Here is a 6391-nt window from a genome sequence, read left to right as displayed (position 1 = left end):
TTACATTCTTAGGAAGCAATGCAGGTTGTTGTTGCTGACACTTAACATTGAAGAGGCGGGAAAGGAATTGTGACAAACGTGCCATATACAGTGACTTCTGTAAGTATTGGGACTTGAAGCGTTTTTTCTTCTTTTGACTCATTACTCCAAAAGTTTGGATTATAACTCAAATAATGACAATGAGGTTAACGTGCCGATTGTCAGCTTTAATTTGAGGGTATTATCATCCATATCGGGTAAACCGTTTAGAAATGACAGCACTTTTGTACATAGCCCCCCTCTCACCGTTAGTGGTAGGTCAGCATTTTTTGGGGGGGGTATGATATTTGTTAACCTAACTGCTAGCTGCTTTTAACCTGCCTGCTTAGTTCTGGTCCTGGGCCCGTTTCCTAAATAAGGAGCTGTGCCTGCCTTAGCTCTGGTCCTGGGCCCGTTTCCTAAATAAAGAGCTGTGCCTGCCTTAGCTCTGGTCCTGGGCCCGTTTCCTAAATAAAGAGCTGTGCCTGCCTTAGCTCTGGTCCTGGGCCCGTTTCCTATATAAAGAGCTGTGCCTGCCTTAGCTCTGGTCCTGGGCCCGTTTCCTAAATAAAGAGCTGTGCCTGCCTTAGCTCTGGTCCTGGGGTCGTTTCCTTTGCTCGTTTCCCAATAGCGATGGAATTTAGGCTCACAAGTGTTTTAAACTATCCATATTTTCTACAACAGTCGTAAATGTAACATGTGTTTCCCAAAACGCCATGCAGAGAAAATGGTCTCTAAGTGCGTCGTTGGAGCAATGCTGCTTTCATATCAGATTTCTCCATTCAAATCTTTCCTTAACATTAGAATTATGTCACAATACTAACGACTGAGATATTAAGACCTACAGCTGCAAATATTGAGGCGGTTTATTATAATGCTTTACCCAATAAAAATTCACAAAATCCCCGATTTGGCACATCATTGCGCACATGTTAGGTCACATATCATTGAATGCAGTATATTGAGACAAATTACAGAGAGTAGCCTACATGTTGCAAAATAGAACTCAATTGAATGAACATGAAATGTAGGCATATAGTCTACTGCTAGTTAAGATGGTTCTGTACTGGATGGCCACCATTTTGCAAGCTCTGATCCAATTTTTTGTGTGATTATTTTGTCATTTATTTTTACTCTATTTTCTCTAAATGTATCCACTATTTTCTCCTACAACCAACAAGAAGTCTTTAACATCAGATTGGGCTCTCTATGTAATTCCAACCCAATTTTCGGGCTACCCAAGAGGAAACGCCAGCCTTACAGAGGCAAGAGAGGGGGGATCCTGGTGAGATTAAGGCGAAGGGAAAACCGACCACCTCTTCCCTCCATTCTACTGGCTAACGTACAGTCACTTGATAATAAAATCGCTGACATCCGATCACAGATTTGCTACCAACGGGATTCTCAGAACTGCAATATTCTTTGCTTTTCAGAAACATGGCTCCCGGACAAGATACCCCCCATGGCTATCCAACTTGATGGGATTCTCCATTCACCAGGCAGACAGGACAGTGAAGTCGGGGAAATCTCGAGTGTGGGAGGGTTTTGTCTCTTCATCAACTCCAACTGGTTTGCTAAGCTAATACCCGCGTGGTGGAAGTGTCTTGGAATACCTGATGGTGAAATGCTGACCATTCTACCTCCCGAGGGAGTTTTCAGATGTTATCGTGACTGTTGTATACATTCCACCTCCGGAAAATAGAAATAACAAGCTGGTGCTAAACAAACTGTACTAGCCTATAAACAAGCAGGAAAACCTACACCCTGAGGCTGTCTTTCTGGTTGCCGGGGATTTTAATTTGTTGTCACTAAGACACATGATGCCCAACTTCCATCAACACATCTCCAACACCACTAGTAGCGATAAAGTCTGAGACCCCTGCTATTCTACCCACTACCCCTCGTCCGCCATTCAGCAAATCAGATCATGACTGATCATGACCGCGAATCCCTCCGTTGAGAAATGGTCACCAGAATCAGAGGTAATGCTATAGAACTGCTTTGCTAGCGCTAATTGGAATATGTTTCGAGACTCCGCCGATAACATTGATGAGCTAACTACCTCCGACACTGGCTTCATTAGAAAATGCATCGACTATGTTGTACCCACGCTTAGGGTTTGCTGCTTCCCCAATCAAAAGCCAAACTAAACTAAAGAACATGGCTACCGCACACAGAGCTATCGTAGACAACCCTGACGCTACGGCAGAGGACAGGAATAAGTACAAGAAGGCCCGCTATGACCTCCGCAGAGTCATCCAATGAGCAAAAGGACAATATAAGAATTAGGTGGAATCATATTACATAGTCTCCAACGCCCGCCGCATGTGGCATGAGGCTACAGTCCATTACAGATTATCCAACCGTGATCTGCCCGACGGTGCCTTTCTACCAGACAAACTCAATGATTTTCATGCAGGCTTGGACAACAACAACATTGAGCCGGGTGTGAGGGCCATCACAGACCCAGAGGATTGGGTGATCTCGCTCTCCAAGGCCGAGGGCAGAAGTGTCTTTAATCAGGTCAACAAGACTGCGGGCCCCAACGGTATTCCAGAGCATGCGCAGAACATCTGGCAGGCATATTCACGGTACTTTTCAACCTCTCCTTGTCCCAGTCTGTAATCCCCACGTTTTAAGATAATCACAATCATTTGTGTTCCTAAAAACATGCCACAATGTCTACCACCCTGTTGCACTCACTTCTGTAATCATGAAGGCTGGTTATGGCTCACAATAACTCAACCATCCCAGACATACAAGACCCACTCCAATTTGCATACCGCCCCAACAGATCCATAGACTACGCTCTTCAAGCTGCCCTCACCGACCTAGATAAGAAGAATACCTATGTGAGAATGCTGTTCATTGACTACAGCTCAGCGTTCAACACCATTGTCTCCTCCATGCTCGTCATCAAGCTTAGGACTCTGGGTCTGAACGCCTCCCTCTGCAATTGGATCCTGGACTTCCTGATGGGCCGAACCCAGGAGGTGAGGGTAGACAACATCACCTCGGCAAAGCTGAATTTTAACACAAGGGCCCCACAAGGGGGTCTGCTTAGTGCCCTCCTGTACTCCCTGTTCACCCACGACCGTGTGGCCACGCACGACTCCAACACCATTATCAAGTTCGCTGATGACACGACGGTGCCTGATCACCGGCACCGTGTGGTGCTGGAGCATTAACCCTCAATGTCAGTAAGACCAAGGAGCTGTCCAATGGTCCAAACAAACACGCACAGTCGTGAAGAAGTGTGACAGTGCCTCTTCCCCCTCAGGAGGGTGAAAAAATGTGGAATGGGCCCTCAAATCCTCAGAATGTCTCTACAGCTGTACCATTGAGAACATATTGGATGGTGATAAGGATCAGGATCCAAGATGGCAGCACGTCAAGTCATTTGTCTTTGACTAGTAGATTTTAATTTACTAATAACCTTTATGGTGGAGCAAATCCACAATTTCCTTGTTGTGTAGTGCAAACTATTTTGTTTTGCTGGTGTAAAAATCGCGGGTCTCCCACAACTCGGATACATTTTCTTTCTTGCTTTTTGCACTTCTTTACTTGAAGTTTACCAAAGTAACCCGGTTGGCCTGGGTACTATCCTCAGCTTTCCCTCTGCAGAGTGTCTCGTCTAAGCTGCTGCTCTCCTCTCCTCTATTTGTTACATCTCTCAGAGAAAATGTCCATTTTCATGGTATTTATTTATGCACTGACTTTACTGAACTCTGGAGAAAACTAACATTGTCGCTGGGTGAGTACATCTGACAAACAGCTCTCCCGTCCATTAGATATTTTGTCTGCGGGAATTCGCTCTTTTTCACTCGGTTCACTCGTCCAAGTGCTGATGCATTTGTGGCATGATGTGAACGGTACGAATGTGTCACTACCAAAGTCTAATTGTTTCAAAATACTGTTTTGTATTGTCTGGAAACTCACTTGTAGAATCCGCTTGCAGTAGGTCTCTTAAAAAAGAGAAGCCGTGCAAGGTTATTAAACCGAGGTGCCTCGTTATTCTTCTTTTGTTGATATCAGGTAACGTGCAACCTAACCCTGGCCCTGATATGAAATATCTCCAAACTCCCTCTGATTTTAAATCTAGATCTGGTTTTGGTATTTTTCATTTAAATGTACGCAGCCTGTGCTCAAAAGTTGATGGGGTTAGGATTTGAGCTAAATCAACTGATGCTGATGTAATTGTGTTTACTGAATTCTGTTCCTGATGAACATACTTGTATAAATGTTTACAATGTGTATCGCACTGATCGAGTGAAGAAAGGTGGGGGTGTGGCTAAATTCCTTGTAAGTGTGGCAAAGTCTGAAACTATTTGTCAACAGTTGGAATTTCTTGCTTTGAATTTTGAGGTTTCAAAGGGTCTCTCTCTCTCTCTAACTGTGATTGGCTGTTATAGACCCCCCTCTGCTCTCGGTGATGCATTTTTTTTCTCTGATGCACCTTATGTCTAAACTTGTTTACAGTGAAATGATCTTGATTGGGGATCTCAACTGGTGTTGGTTAAAGTGTTTTGTAATTCTATGAATCTCACCCAGTTGATTAACTCACCCACTCGCCCAAATCTCAAATGTCCAGATGAATCTACCCTGATTGATTTGATATTGACAAATGTTCCACATAATTATTCTGCGGTTGGTGTTTTTTGTAATGATTTAAGTGACCATTGTGCTGTTGTTGCTGTTAGAAATACTAAGGTTCCAAAGACAAACCCACATTTTATTCGTTTGAAGTGTTTTAATGAGCAGGATTTCTTTCATGATTTGTTTTATTTTGACTGGAGCAGATTGAGCTTATCCCTGATGTGGAAACTGGCTAGAAATTATTTAATGATGGTTTTCTCCAAATAGTAAACAAACACGTCCCATTCCTCAGGTTCTGAGTGAAAGGGAGGGATAATCCATGGTTTTCTTCTGAGCTGTCTTGTATTATTCACAACCGTAATCTAGCCTGGGCTAAAGCAAGGAAATCATGTTCTGATGCTGATTGGTTTATTTTTAGGCAGTTACGAAACAAGTGTTATTTTCTTTTCAGGATGCCAAGTCTGAATATTTTATGCCTGTTACCACTGATAACCTGAATGACCCGAGACAGTTTTGGAAGGCTATTTAGTCTGGTAACAGTAATGTTAATGAATTACCGTCATGTGTTTTGAAGGACTCTGTTGCTGTATATGACAAAACTGAAATGCTGAATTGTTTCAATGAGCACTTTGTATCATCTGGTAGGCTGTTTGATTCAGTGTCCTCTGTCTCTGTACAACCCTGTGTGGATGAACCAGTGAGAGCTGTTCAAACGTTTAGCTTTTTGCCAGATCCAACTCTTTTAAATAATTATAGGCCAATCTCAAAGCTGTCACCCATGGCGAAAATACTTGAAACCCTTGTTAGTGAAGAGCTAAAAGAGGTTTTATATATTAACTCTATTTCCTCAATGTACCAATCGCGCTTCGAGAAGAAGCATAGCACAATTACAGTGGCCATGAAGGTTTTAAATGATATCACTGAAGACAAAAAACAGCACTGTGTTTAACTTTTTATTGATCTCTCTAAGGCTTTTGATACAGTTGATCATGCTATTCTAAGGCAGAGATTGTCGAGTGTAGGTCTTTCAGAGCATGCAGTTGCTTGGTGTGCTATCTATCTATCTGATAGAACTGTAATGGTGTCTGTAATGGTGTGCCCCAGGGATCTGTACTTGGTCCCCTCTTATTCACTATTTATATAAATAATTTAGACAAAAATGTGCAAAATACGCACCTTCACTTTTATGCCGGTATTTATTGTTGTGCCTCGTCTCTCACAAAAGCTTCCCAAAACATGCAAACTGCTTTTTATACTGTTCAACATACCTTGTGTCAATTGAAGCTTATCCTCAATATTGACAAAACTAAACTAATGGTGTTTTCTAAAGCAAGAAATAAACCTCTGAACCTTTCACCTATTACTACCTGTCAGGGCAATGAGATTGAGACTGTAACCTCATGTAAATATCTTGGAATTTTAATTGATAACGGCTTCTCTTTTGAATTGCATATTCAACAACTTACAAAACAATTAAAGCATTTATTGGGATTTTATTTTTAGGAATAAGGCCTGTTTTTCTTTTGAAGCTAGAAGGAGGCTAGTATCAGCTACATTTATGCCTTTACTAGACTATGGGGATATTTTATATATGAATGCTTCCGCTCAGTGTTTGAGATCAATTGACACCCTTTACCATGGAGCTTTGAGATGTATTTTAAACTGCAAAACCCTTACGCACCACTGCCCTTTATATACAAGGGTTGGCTGGCCTTCTCTAGTCAATTGTAGGCTCAGGCACTGGTATACTTTTATTTACAAAGCCATTTTGGGTTTA

This window comes from Oncorhynchus masou, chromosome 22 (assembly GCF_036934945.1).
Source record: "Oncorhynchus masou masou isolate Uvic2021 chromosome 22, UVic_Omas_1.1, whole genome shotgun sequence".
Taxonomy (NCBI): Eukaryota; Metazoa; Chordata; class Actinopteri; order Salmoniformes; family Salmonidae; genus Oncorhynchus; species Oncorhynchus masou.
The sequence above is the reverse complement of the archived record's forward strand: the minus strand, read 5'-3'. Positions refer to the sequence as shown.